Below are 15226 nucleotides of genomic sequence, written 5' to 3'. Positions count from 1 at the left end.
ATCAGGTCAGGATTGAAGAGGAGAAATTGTGACCTTCGATGCAACCTGTATCCATGTTGAGATTTATTCCTATTTTGTTTAAGAAAACTCCACTGACACAGAGTAGGAATTTGCATCCCTAATTTCCTAATTTCTCTTTACTCAACCAATGAACCTCCTGGACAGAGAAAAATAAGACATTTTCTATCCTTGTGACCAAGTCAAGATGTAACATTTAATATGTATAAAGAACAGTCTTTCCCACTCCAGGTAACGGAATTAGCCAGTTTAGCAGGCGAAGAAGTTCAGATGCCAGTTACCGAGGTCGCAAGTTTTCCATTCCGCATGTCTCTGTGCCTGGAATTTCAAGCATGTGAAATGTCACGGGATGCTGGAAGGTGAAGGAGGAGTCTTTACCTCCTTCATCCCCAGGCTGCAGGACAGAGGGGATTCTTTGTGTTCTTGTTGTTCAGTCACTGAGTCATGTTCGACTCTAGCGAACTGCAGCAAACCACTGAACTGCACACGCCAAGCTCCCCTGTCCTTCACCATCTCCCAGAGTCTGCTCAAACTCATGTTCTTCACTGTATGCCATCCAACCATCTCTTCTCTGCCACCCTCTTCTCTTCCTAACCTCAGTCTTTCCCAGCATCAGGGTCTTTTCCAATGAACTGAGTCTTCACATCAGGTGGCCAAAGTATTGGAGATGCAGCTTCAGCTTCAGTTCTTCCAGTGAATATTCAGGGTTGATTTCCTTTAGGATTGATTAGTTACAGAGGGGATCCTTTGTATTAGCTTGTGGTTTTTTAAAATTTCTGTTTTCTGTTGAATTGACATCTGGAGTCTTTCTGATTAGGGAGAGACTGCCCACCCCACCCCCCACTCCCCAGGATTAGCTAATTCCTAGATATAGCAAAGGGCTTCACATCTTTCCTTTGTAAACCAACTAATCCAAAGTCCACACCCACCCGCTCCTCTACTGATTCTTTATACTCAGGGGCACCATTCACCTGCCCTAATCATCACAAGGCCAGTAGCTGGATACCTAGGGGCAGCCCTTATGTCCTAAAGTTCAATGGAGACATTCAAGCTGTCCAGTCCTAAGCCTGCTTACTGGCCATTGCCTATTACTTCCCAGAGAAATTAAAATAAAGGCTCTTGTCCACATTTTCCTCCCCTTTCTCTGCCTCCTGAGTGACACTGCTGCTTCCGCAAGTGGTCCTGGGTGGCCTGACATGCCCCTTCCTCATGGGAATGGTAACAAACTATGTTTTTTCTATCTGAGACTTATGATTATAACTTCCTTTTATTTTCTTTTATTGGAGTATAACATTAACATTTTTGTGCTAATTTCAGGTGTACAGCAAACTGATTCAATTATACATATACATATATTCATTATTTTTTCAGATTCTTTTCTCATATAGGTTATTACAGAATATTGAGTAGAATTTCCTGTGCTATACAGTAGGCCCTTGTTGATTAACCATCTTATATAATAGCGTGTGTGTGTTCATCCCAAGCTTCTGATTTATTCCTCCCCTTCAGATTTCTCCTTTGGCAACATTACGGTTATATTAAATATCTGTAAATCTGTTTCTGTTTTGTAAATAAGTTCATTTATTTCTTTTCTTTTCATAGTATCTTTCCAATAACAGTCTTGTCTTGATCTGTTTGCCTCATCATCAGTTCAGTTCAGTCACTCAGTCGTGTCTGACTCTTTTCGATCCCATGAATCACAGCACGCAAGGCCTCCCTGTCCAACACCAACTCCCGGAGTTCACCCAGACTCATGTCCATCCAGTCAGTGATGCCATCCAGCCATCTCATCCTCTGTCGTGCCCTTCTCCTCCTGCCCCCAATCCCTCCCAGCATCAGAGTCTTTTCCAATGAGTCAACTCTTCGCATGAGGTGGCCAAAGTACTGGAGTTTCAGCTTTAGCATCATTCCTTCCAAAGAAATCCCAGATCATACTTGAGCATTAATAAAACTTACATTTGGCAACATCCTTTGAATATAAACCTGAAGTTAGCTGAGATGATCTTGTAATTGTCTACAACCTTCCATAATAATAATAATAAAGATAGAGCCATAGAGGTCTGGGCATAAAATTGTATATAATACTGAATGGTCATGATGTTCAGGACTTTTCATTAGCCTTTGACTCCATAGGTCAAAATTTCAGGTGTGACATATGAATGCATTTTTTTTTTTGCTATATCTACCATCAAAATTGCTGATCAGTCTGTTGTCAGCATCTATCCAGACGTCTTTTGATGAAGTCCCAGAAGAGAAGTTACAGAAGAGTAGGAACCTCAGAGATCAGGCTAATAAGAAGAAATTTCAAAGGCGATAAAATGACCCCTGATACCTCCCCTGGCCTGAAGGGAAGCCACCGAGTCTTGATTTAATTAACTCCATTTTGCATTTGATAAGACCTGCTTGCTCCTTGGAAGAAAAGCTATGACAAACCTAAACAGCATATTAAAAAGCAGAGACATTACTTTGCCAACAAAGATCCATATGGTCAAAGTTATGGCTTTTCCAGTAGTCAGGTATGGATGTGAGAGTTGGACTATAAAGAAGGCTGAGTGCTGAAGAATTGATGCTTTTGAAGTGTGGTGTTGGAGAAGACTCTTGAGAGTCCCTTGGACTTCAAGGAGGTCAAACCAGTCAATCCTAACAGAAATCAGTCCTGAATGTTAATTAGAAGGACTGATGCTGAAGCTGAAGCTCCAATACTTTGGCCATCTGATGCAAAGTCACAACTCACTAGAAAAGACCCTGATGCTGTTACTGAAAGGTAAGAGTTGGAGGGGGATCTGGCTGATCACTGCTCAATAGCCATAAACAGGCCAGGTTGGTGGAAAGGAAAGTTTGGTTTATTTCAGATGCTGGCAACTGTGACAGGGGTGGGGTTGGGGGGCAGTGGCAGACATCTGTCCAAAGGCCAACTCCCTGCCTAACAAGCAGGGGGTGGGAGCTTTTATAGACAGAGTGGAGGGCGGGGAGAGGTTACATGCAGAAACAGCATAATCATCTCTAACAGGCATCTTCAGTTGGTCATTAGTGGTCCGACCAGCATCACCTTGGTTGTTTTAGGTACAGCTCATCTTCAGTTCCGGGGTGCACTTATTCCCATTTCTTTGTGGTCAGTTCTCAGAATTGTGGCAGCTCAAGTCCTGGGTGCAGTCTGGTCATCATGTAGTTAGCTTTTCCACCTGGTGTTTTGGTATCTATAGGACAGCTCATAGGATATGGCCCAGAATATTATCTACAGCCCTTGAGAAAGAACTAAAGGTCCTTGACTATGCTTAATGACTACCTTATTATTATTTAGTCTCCTTAATACACTTACAAAGTTTTCCATTGTTTCAGCATTTCTCACTTCTCTGATTAAATTTATTCTTTGATTAAAGTTTTCCACAGACAAAAGGAAGGCAGAAGATATGGTTGGTGGTGGGGCGGTGGGGAAGGGTCATAGAGTCCTGCTCCGTTTCAATGCTGGAAAGATCGAAGACAGGAGGAGAAGGGGATGACAGAGGACGAGATGGTTGGATGGCATCACCAACTCAGTGGACATGAGTTTGAGCAAGCTCTGATGTGCTGCAGTCCATGGGGTCGCAAAGAGTTGAACACAACTGAGCGACTGAACAACAACAAGCAATTACAACAAACGTCTTGTGATTTCAAAAAATATTTGTTGGTTATTGTGCTCTACTCCCCCACCTAACTATGTTCATTCTAGCAAAAAAGAAAAAAAGTTTCCAAGAATTTCCATTAGGGAGCTTGCAACATAATAAACTATGACAAATTTATTTTTCATTTGTGGAGAAAATAAATTAAAATATTGAGTGCCAGTTGCACCACCAGAATTAAGACACATTTCTCCGTATGAGCCATTGGGGATAAGTTGGTTCCTGGAAGATACAATAAATTCAGCCTGGCCTCTGAATTCCAGGATGAATATAAACACATTTCTTTAGAAAGCTGGTCCCCAAAATTCCATAAGAAAATGGCTTTGCTTCACCTGCCAGCCAGAAAATTATAGGTCTCAAAATAGCCTTTATTGTTGCAATGATTTACAACTACCCCATTCAGTTACTCTAACTTGTATCTGACTTAGATGTTGGTTTGGCTAACATTGTATTCATCCCAAGGACTGATAAAAATCATAATATAATTAGTATGGGGTGAGTGCTTGCTCACTTGTTTTCTAATTCTTAGAATTTATAGAGTTGAGAGATTTTGCACAGTCTTAAAGGTTTTTCATGTATTTTGACTATTTCTCTCAAGGAGGCTGTGTTCATTAGCCATCCTGGCAGCAGGATATATATGGGCCAGTTTTTCAGTACCTGTAACACACACAGGTATCTCCCTGAACAGAAGCTTCCTTACATTACTAGCTACCCCCTTGTTTGCTTATTTGTAGGACTTGCCATCCCATGAGTTCTAAACCTGGTAACAGCCAACCCAAGTCTCCGTGAGAAGCCCTAGGTAAGCAGTGCTTTTAGACAGTCCTCAGCTGCAGACAAGAGGGTTGGAGTACCATCCTGGCTGGAGGGGAACCCATGGAATACCTTGTCTGCCTGGAAAGCTTGAGAGCATGAAAAAAATGTTCATTTTATTCCATCTACCAGAGTTCTATTTATCCTACCTCTCTCCAACTTCATGTTAGTGAAAGGGGGATACTCATTCCAAGAGGCTAGTTAATCAATCACAGCAAGACAATGTCTTTTTTTTTAAATTATTTTTATTTAATTTATTTTGGCCATGCCATGTAACATGTAGAATCTGAGTTCCCTGACCAGGAATCGAACTCTTACGCCCTGCAGTGGAAGTACTGAGGCTTAACCACTGGACTGTCAGGGAAGTCCCTGCAGTGCTCTTTTATTTTTAAAATTAATTTTTTATTTTTGACTTCACTGGGTCCTCATTGCTACATGTGGGCTTTTTCTAGCTTCCGTGATGAGGGGCTACTCTCCAGTTCACTGCAGTGGCTTCTCTTGTTGCAAAGCTCTAGGATATGTGGGCTCAGTAGTTGTGGCTCACGAGCTTAGTGGCTAAGTTGCCTCATGGAATGTGGGATCTTTCTGGACAGGGATCAAATCTGTGTCCCCTGCAGGCGGATTCTCAACTATTGGACCACCAGAGAAGCCTCAAGACAATGTCTTTTTAAGAGGAATATTAAAAAAAAAAAAAATAAAATTCAAACATTTTTACATATTCCAGCTTTCCAGGAAGGCAAAGAAGAAATAAAGTTGGCAAGGTTGCAGAAGGGCAAGTAATGTTGGTGGTGATAGGCGTTTAGTCACTAAGTTGTGCCCGACTCGTAGACAGTATACTGCCAGGCTCCTCTGACCATGGGATTTCCCAGGCAAGAATACTGGAGTGGGTTGCCATTTCCTTCTCCAAGGTACTGTTGAAGAAAAGGTCAAATCATTTTAAAACATTTTAGTTGTTTAATACTTAATTGATGTGTTCACTGTTGCCCACTGGACTGACTTTCACAACTGAATACAGCTGTGTATCTTTCTCCTCGGAGAAGGCAATGGCAGCCCACTCCAGTACTCTTGCCTGGAAAATCCATGGATGGAGGAGCCTGGCAGGCTGCAGTCCATGGGGTTGCTAAGAGTCGGACATGACTGAGCGACTTCACTTTAGCTTTTTACTTTCATGCATTGGAGAAGGAAATGGCAACCCACTCCAGTGTTCTTGCCTGGAGAATCCCAGGGACTGGGGAGCCTGGTGGGCTGCCGTCTTTGGGGTCGCACAGAGTCGGACACGACTGAAACAACTTAGCAGCAGCATCTTTCTCCTAGATCAAGTTCTTTCTATTTATCCTACCTCTCCCCAACTTCCTTGTGCATTCTTCTAACTACCTAGTCTATCTGACTCCCTGGGGTGGTCACTCGAATAACGAGGTTTGTTTTGCCAGTGTCTATACTTTACATACTTTGGCCACTTCATGCGAAAAGCTGACTCATTAGAAAAGACCTTGATACTGGGAAAGATTGAAGGTAGGAGGAAGAGGGGAGACAGAGGATGAGATGTTTGAATGGCATCACCAATTCAATGGACATGAGCTTGAGCAAACTCCGAGAGATGGTAAAGGACAGGGAAGCCTGGCCCCTGGCAGTCCCTGGGGTCTCAAAGAGTCTGACTCAACTGAGTAACTGAACAACAATACGTTATATAAATGGATGCATGTATATGAATATCTTCTTGTGGCTCTCTCTTCTTTCACCCAAAGTTATAACTATTAATTGTATCCATATGTTTACATGTGACTTGAATTGTCTATTCCCACAGTTAGTTTGTTTTCATATAGATTGTTTTATATAATATGCATTATATTTTATATAGTACATATTTGTACATTATATAAATTTACCACAATTTACTTAGCTCTTTGGGCATTTGGTTTGTGCCTAGTTTCTGGCTTTTACAAGTACTGCTGTCTGGAATATTTTAGAACATGAATTTTGGCAAAGACTATGCACACAGTTCTTTTGAGTATATATGTAGGGGTGGAATTGATACATCATGGGGTATGAATATGTTTAGCTTTGGTCAGTCAGTTCAGTTCAGTCACTCAGTCGTGTCCAACTCTTTGTGACCCCATGGACTGCAGTACGCCAGGCCTCCCTGTCCATCACCAACTCCCAGAGCCTACTCAAACTCATGTCCACTGAGTCGGTGATGCCATCCAACCATCTTATCCTCTGTTGTCTCCTTCTCCTCCCACCTTCAATCTTTCCCAGCATCAGGGTCTTTTCAAATGAGTCAACTCTTCGCATCAGGTGGCCAAAGTATTGGAGTTTCAGCCTCAACATCAGTCCTTCCAATGAATATTCAGGACTGATTTCCTTTAGGATGGACTGGTTGGATCTCCTTGCAGTCCAAGGGACTCTCAAGAGTCTTCTCCAACACTACAGTTCAAAAGCATCAATTCTTCGGCACTCAGCTTTCTTTATAGTCCAACTCTCACATCCATACATGACTACTGGAAAAACCATAGCCTTGACTAGATGGACCTTTGTTGGCAAAGTGATGTCTCTGCTTTTTAATATGCTGTCTAGGTTGGTCATAACTTTTCGTGATAGGTAGTAGCTTTTGTAGATTGTACTGAACAAGTTTACAAAGTGGTCCTATCAATTTTGGTTATCATTTAATTTTCTTTTTTCAATCATTTGCTTGAGTAAAGTTATTGCTTATTAGATTTGATTCCTTTGTCTTCAGTATATGGGTTTTCTAAAATATAGTTTGGGGATTTTCTTTCTTTCTTTGTTATCTCATTGGGCACTGAACTCTAGCTTTGGGATGGGGATGGGAATTTTTTGGCTGCACCAGTTGGTAAAGAATCCACCTGCAATGTGAGAGACCTGGTTCAATCTCTGGTTTGGGAAGATCCCCTGGAGAAGGGAAAGTATTCTGGCCTAAAGAATTCCATGAACTGGATAGTCTATGGGGTCGCAAAGAGTTGGACACAACTGAACAACTTTCACTTTCACACAGCTTGCAGGATCTTACTTTCCCAAGCAGGGATCGAACCTGGGCCCTTGGTAGTGAAAGTGCATAGTCCTAACCACTGGACTGCAAGAGAATTCACTGAACTCTATTCTTAAAGGAAATTTATCATCCTTTATGGTGTACTTATTCAGAGCCAAATTGCTTGGGTTCAAACCACGGCTTTGATTCTTACTAGCTGTGTGACATTAGACAAATTAATTAACCTCTCTGTTTTCTCTCTGAATTTTCATCTCTGAAGGTGTGATAATAATAATTCTATCTCATAGGTTATAAAGATGGAATGAGTTCTTATACGTGAAATTTTCTCCACAGCACCATGGAGTGGTTATATGCATTTGCTTCTATTATTTCTTAAATAAAAAGTTTGAATCAAAACTTCCCAAATGACCAAGGCAATGAGATTTTTTATGGTAGGAAAAAGGTGAAAACACCAGATGATTTATTTTTTCATTTTACAATACACTTTGAAAATATTTTTCTATATAGTTTGAGAGGAAGTAGTTTTTCTTAGGAAAAGAATCTGAGTATGGAGTAAAGGGTCATTGCCAGGGTCACCTTTGAGGTCATCTAGATGGCCTCAGAGAAGCCACTTTTCATCTTGTGTCTCCCTGCCTTGACATTTCCTGTGAAATAATGACAGGTCCCCAGGTGTGGCAAAGCTGGCATGCTGCGTGTGGTCACTGCATCTCCACCTGGGCCCCATTTAGAGGCAACTGTCTTTCCTATGCCTTTGCCACGGGTTGCATATATTGTTAATGGCTTAACCGGAAGTGTTTCCTTTCTTTCTTTCTTTGGTCAGGTACTGGGATGAATGTGCTCACCTCCAACCAGTCAGTCTTGGCCTCCTGAAGATGAATCGTGTTTGGATTACATGCAGATTACAACTTAGACCCTAAAGAGCTTCAAGAGGGTCCTTTGTACTTGGGTTTTAAACTTTTTTTAAGTGTTTTACTCTGTTTGGACATTGCTATTTATAGTCATTCATAAAAAAATCCCAAAAACATACGTGGGGGACTTCCCTGGTGGTCCAGTGGCCAAGACTGCACACTTTCAATGCAATGGACCTGGGTTCTATCCCTGGTCAGGGAACTAGATCCCACATGCCACAACTAAGACCTGTCGCAACCAAATAAATATTTTTAAAAGCATTCACGGAAGTTAGATGTGAAATGGTGATGCCCCACCAGAGTGGAGGCAGGGAGCTGGGATGAAAGATCTTCATGGGCAGGTGACTCATGGGAGCCATGAGTACAGGTTAGAGAAACCAGAACCACACACCTGGGACAGCATCAGTGCTCTGCACTCAGATTCCACTGAAGGAGAAGCTTTCTGGATGAGTGGTCCTGGAGCGGGAGATGGGAGGGGCGTTTGCATCAGAATCAAATCGAGTGTCAAAGCAGCCAGCTCAAGGTGTATTTTTAAGGTTTAAAACATGAAAAGGAGGGACTGCGATTGTGTGGAGCTTTGTATCAGCTGCTGGAGAGAAGATAGACAGAAAGAGAAGGCCTGGCAGCTGCAGGGTCCAAGGGGCAGTGTCCCTGCAAACAGAAAGAGTTACTGGAATCTATAAATATCTCTGTGAATTATTTATGGTGCAATCTGACTTTACAGCTCAAATGTTTAATTTCTCAGTGATGACACAATGAAACCTTCCTCAGAGACTCTAAGAGTTGATTTGGAGCCATGAGTGCTTGTTTAGGGTTGTCATTGGTGGTCAGATGTGTTGTCCTTAATATTTATGGATGCATGAATAAATAAATCTTTATTTAGCAGCTGGTATTAGATGATGTGATCACTCACCTAGAGCCAGACATCGTGAAATGTGAAGTCAAGTGGGCCTTAGGAAGCATCACTGCGAACAAAGCTAGTGGAGGTGATGGAATTCCAGTTGAGCTATTTCAAATCCTGAAAGATGATGCCGTGAAAGTGCTGCACTCAATATGCCAGCAAATCTGGAAAACTCAGCAGTGGCCACAGGACTGGAAAAGGTCAGTTTTCATTCCAATCCCAAAGAAAGGCAATGCCAAAGAATGCTCAAACTACCACACAATTGCATTCATCTCACACACTAGCAAAGTAATGCTCAAAATTCTCCAAGCCAGACTTCAACAGTATGTGAACCATGAACTTCCAGATGTTCAAGCTGGATTTAGAAAAGACAGAGGAACCAGGGATCAAATTGCCAACATCCACTGGATCATCGAAAAAGCCAGAGAGTTCCAGAAAAACATCTATTTCTGCTTTATTGACTATGCCAAAGCCTTTGACTGTATGGATTACAACAAACTGTGGAAAATTCTTAAAGAAAGGGGAATACCAGACTACCTGACCTGCCTCCTGAGAAATCTGTATTCAGGTCAAGAAGCAACATTTAGAACTGGACATGGAAAAACAAACTGGTTCTAAATTGGGAAAGGAGTACGTCAATGATATATATTGTCACCCTGCTTATTTAACTTATATGCAGAACATATCATGTGAAATGCTAGGCTGGATGAAGCAAAAGCTGGAATCAAGATTGCTGGGAGAAATATGCAAGATTGCACATCTGCTCAGATATGCAAATGACACCACCCTTATGGCAGAAAGTGAAGAACTAAAGAGCCTCTTGATGAAAGAGAAAGAAGAGAGTGAACAAGTTGGCTTAAAGCTCAACATTCAGAACACTAAGATCATGGCATCTAGTCCCATCACTTCATGGCAAATAGATGGGGAAACAATGGAAACAGTGAGAGACTTTATTTTGGGGGGCTCCAAAATCACTGCAGATGGTGACTGCAGCTATGAAATTAAAAGATGCTTGCTCCTTGGAGGAAAAACTATAACCAACCTAGATAGCGTATTAAAAAGCAGAGACATTACTTTGCCAACAAAGATCCATCTAGTCAAAGCTATGCTTTTCCAGTTGTCATGTATGGATTTGAGAGTTGTACCATAAGAAAGCTGAGCGCCGAAGAATTGATGCTTTTGAACTGTTGTGTTGGAGAAGACTCTTGAGAGTCCCTTGGACTGCAAGAAGATCCAACCAGTTGCATCTTGACTGATTGGATCTGGACTGATCCAACCAGATCAGTCCTGAATATTCATTGGAAGGACTGATGCTGAAGCTGAAACTCCAATACTTTGACCACCTGATGTGAAGAACCAACTCATTGAAAAAGACCCTGATGCTGAGAAATATTGAAGGTGGGAGGAGAAGGGGATGACAGAGGATTAGATGGTTGGATGGCATCACCAATGTGATGGACATGAGTTTGGATAGGCTCTGGGAGTGGTGATGGACAGGGAAGCCTGGCGTCCTGCAGTCGGTGGGGTCGCGAAGAGTCAGACATGACTGAGCGACTGAACTGATTAGGTGGTAAAGCCCAGGGTTACAGCAGAAACTGTCCTTCAGCCTTTATCATTCCAAAGAAAAATGTCATTGTCTTTTGCCTCCCTAGGGTTAGAGGCACAATTCAAGGGGAGGGGAAAACTGCATTTCTGACTCGACTTTCCTTGATCAGGTTTCTACACAACCATTGCTGCAATTCTGGACATCTCCAATTTAATGCTCTTCCTCCTGGGTCTTCCATCTTGTAAGCAGTCAGCTTCTGGGGAACTGAGTCCCCTGTAAACCCCTGCCCCAACCAGCCCTTGTTGTTGTTTAGCTGTGTCTGACTCTTTCTGACCCCATGGACTGTGGCCTGCCATGCTCCTCTGTTCATGGGATTTCCCAGGCTAGAATTCTAGAGTAGGTTGCCATTTCCTTCTCTAGGGGGTCATCCCAACCCAGGGACTAAACCCACCTCTCCTGCATTGGCAGGAGGATTCTTAATCGCTGAGTCACAAGGGAAGCCCACCCTACCCCTTGCTAGAGTTCCCAAATTCTAACTACAGAACACACAGTTAAATTTGAATATCAGATAAACAGCAAACAAGATTTTAATATAAGCAGACCCCACACATCAAATAGTAAATAATATTTTAATTTAACTGTTATATGTAATATTTAAAAATAAACTTTTTTGTTAAAATATGTAATTATAAGCAAATGTTAAGCACTACCTATTAAATGATATTAAAGTATTTAAATAAATATCATATAAATGTATACTAAATACAGCAAACATTTATACAGTAAATAAAAAATAAATATATAATCATAAAAACTGTGTAGTTTATCAAATTTATTAATCTAAGAATTATTGATTAATTATTTGTATAGTACTGTAATTTATTAACTGTATTAATAATTATAATGTTATTATTTGAGAAACTTAATTCATTAATTGTATTTGATGTAGCATACATAAAACATAGTATACATACTATGTATGCATATATATACTATATTATGTGCAAACTAAATTTAGGATAATAAATAAATAAATATATATATATATATATATATATATCCCCCATATAAACAGGTCCCAGGAAATACCTGGGATCTACTTATACTAAAATTTTTATGTGTAATAAATATATATTTGCATATCACTTTCTTTAAATTTTGTTTATTTTTGACTGTGCTGGGGCTTCATTGCTGCACAGGCTTTTGACTTTCCTCTGGTTGCAGGGAGAGGGGGCTACTCTCTAGTTGCAGTGTGCAGGCTTCTCATTGCAGTGCCTTCGCTTGTTGCAGCATAGAGGCTCTAGGGTTCTAGGGCTTCCGTAGTTGCGACTCCCAGTCTCTAGCTGCTGCTGCTAAGTCGCTTCAGTCGTGTCCGACTCTGTGCAACCCCAGAGACGGCAGCCCACCAGGCTCCCCCGTCCCTGGGATTCTCCAGACAAGAACACTGGAGTGGGTTGTCATTTCCTTCTCCAATGCATGAAAGTGAAAAGTGGAAGGGAAGTTGCTCAGTCGTGTCCGACCCTCAGCGACCCCACGGACTGCAGCCTTCCAGGCTGCTCCATCCCTGGGATTTTCCAGGCAAGAGTACTGGGGTGGGGTGCCATTGCCTTCTCTGCCCAGTCTCTAGAGCACAGGCTCAATAGTTGTGGTGCACGGGTTTAGTTGCGCTACAGCATGTAGGATCTTCCCAGATCAGGGATGGAACCCATGTCTCCTGCACCGACAGTAGTCTTTATCACTGAGCTATTGGGGAAGCCCTGCATAATTCTAAACCATCAACTCTATCCTCTGCATTTGGGGGCACCAGTTTACAGCGTGTGTGGGGTCTTCTGGCATACAGGTGAAGGAGGGCTTGGGGAGGGGATGGGAGTGAGCATTTGGATGACACACATCCAGTGAATTAATCACCACCTGGAGAAACAGAGAACAGGGGAACGGTCCCTACACTTGCTGTGTCTAGTTTTCCCACTTTCTTTCAGGTTCTTCTATCTTTAGTTTGCTAACCTAGATGACAGCCAGAAGTGATATTTACAGCTAATCCGGATAGCTGCTTCAGTGACAAGAATTATAACTCTCTTGTTTCTGCATGTAGGCTAGCTTATTTGTGGGCCCAGAGCAGGTACTGTCTAAAATTTATGTATTTTTCTTTTAGTAAAACTTTATTAAAAGTGTGTTCTTCCTCTGTCATATAGGGACAGCCTCTCTTCTTGTCTCTTTTCTTTTCCTCTCCACCAAAGTTCCTGGTGTGTCCTTCAGGTAGAAAGTCTTCCTTCCCAAGAACACCTGGAGGATCTGTGTTAAAGGTTTCTCAGATGTCATCAGATTGGGTCTTATTTCAGCTCCTGGATCACGAGTTAGGATGTTAAAATAATTGATGTTCTGGGGCCTCCCTGGTGGCTCAGTGGTAAAGAATCCACCTGCTTAATGCAGGAGACATGGATTCCATCCTTGGTCTGGAAAGATCCCATATGCCAGAAGCAACTAAGCCCACGCACCACAACTACTCAGCCTGTGCTCTAGAGCCCGGGAGCCACACCTATTGAGCCCACGTGTCATAACCACAAAGCTCGTGCTCCACAACAAGAGAAGACACTGCCATAAGAATCCTGTGCATTGCAACAGAGAGTATCACCCGCTCGGTGCAACTAGAGAAAGCCCACACAGCAATGAAGACCCAGTACAGCCAATAAATAAAAAAAACAAAAATTTTTTTTTTTTAGAACAAAATGATGTTCTAACCTCCTTTTCTGATCTTGATCTGAACCTGAGTTTTTTGTGTTTGAAATTGTATTTTTAACAAGGAACCTCAAAATTGGTACAGTGTGATGTCTCCTCTTCCTGAGAGAATATTTGCGGAAATATTTAGACAAAGTATTTTAAGTGAATTTTCCCTGTGTCCACACAACTCTCTTAGAGGATGTTAGGAGGAAGAAAAAAAAGACAGACATTCTGTATGTCTCATATATTTCTTTGGATAGAATTTCTGAAGCTGATAACAGAATTCAAGCTCAAGAATCCATCTCCTTTAACTTTAAATAAACCAGGCAGAGGCTTGGGACTATCAATTCTTTAATACACAAAGGCAAAAATATCATAGCTAATTCTTTTAACTACTCAAATATTTTCCCACTTCATTTCATTCAAAACCATATTACCAACCATCAGTCACACTTCTGGATCTGTTCTCCATAAGAGAAAAATATCCCCACAAAAAAACCTGCCCACCATTGTTCATAACATTGTCCATGTTCTTTGTCACAAACACAGACTGGAAACAACCTAATCCCTTTCCATAGGTAAGTGGTGAAGCACACTGTGGTATGTCAAGACCATGAAATTTCTACTCAGCAAAAAAAAAAAAACACTACTGGTACACTAGGACTTAGATGGGTCTCAGGGACACTTTACTGAGTGAAAAAACTCAATCTCAAAATATCCCATATTGTATGATTTCTTTTCACTTATAATGTAATAGTTTGGCAACTCCCCTACTTGTCCAGTGCTTAAGGCTTGGCCTTTCAATGCAGGGAGTGTGGGTATGATCCCTAGCTGGAGAGCGTAGATCCCACATGCCTCATGGCCCAAAACCCAAAGCAAAACAGAAGCAGTATTGTAACAAATTCAATAAAGACTTTAAAAATGGTCCACATTTTTTAAAAATCTTAAAAAATATATATAACAGTTTGAAAACGACAAACCCCATCTCCATAAAAATGGAAAAGAGGTTTATGCTTGCCAAGGATTAGAAATGGTGTTAAGGGGTAGTGGGGGAAAGAGGGAGAGGTCTGTGGGGATCTGTGAGTTTTGCAAGTGAACATGTGAGATGCATTTCGCAAAGGAAGAAAACAATGGGAGTTTCTCCTAAAGGAAATCATCTCTCTTGAAATGAGTGTATTCAATTCTCTTGAATTTCAGTGCAATCCTGAATGATCCCTTTTCTCATCAACTAGCTCTGATTTAGATCACATCAGATCAGTCGCTCAGTCGTGTCTGACTCTTTGCGACCCCATGAATCGCAGCACGCCAGGCCTCCCTGTCCATCACCAACTCCCGGAGTTCACTCAGACTCACGTCCATCCAGTCAGTGATGCCATCCAGCCATCTCATCCTCTGTCGTCCCCTTCTCCTCCTGCCCCCAATCCCTCCCAGCATCAGAGTCTTTTCCAATGAGTCAACTCTTCGCATGAGGTGGCCAAAGTATTGGAGTTTCAGCTTTAGCATCATTCCTTCCAAAAGAAATCCCAGGGCTGATCTCTTTCAGCTGGTTGGATCTCCTTGCAGTCCAAGGGACTCTCAAGAGTCTTCTCCAACACCACAGCTCAAAAGCATCAATTCTTCGGTGCTCAGCCTTCTTCACAGTCCAACTCTCACATCCATACA

The sequence above is a fragment of the Bos mutus genome, chromosome 17, assembly GCF_027580195.1.
Source record: "Bos mutus isolate GX-2022 chromosome 17, NWIPB_WYAK_1.1, whole genome shotgun sequence".
Taxonomy (NCBI): Eukaryota; Metazoa; Chordata; class Mammalia; order Artiodactyla; family Bovidae; genus Bos; species Bos mutus.
This window is presented reverse-complemented; position numbering follows the sequence as displayed.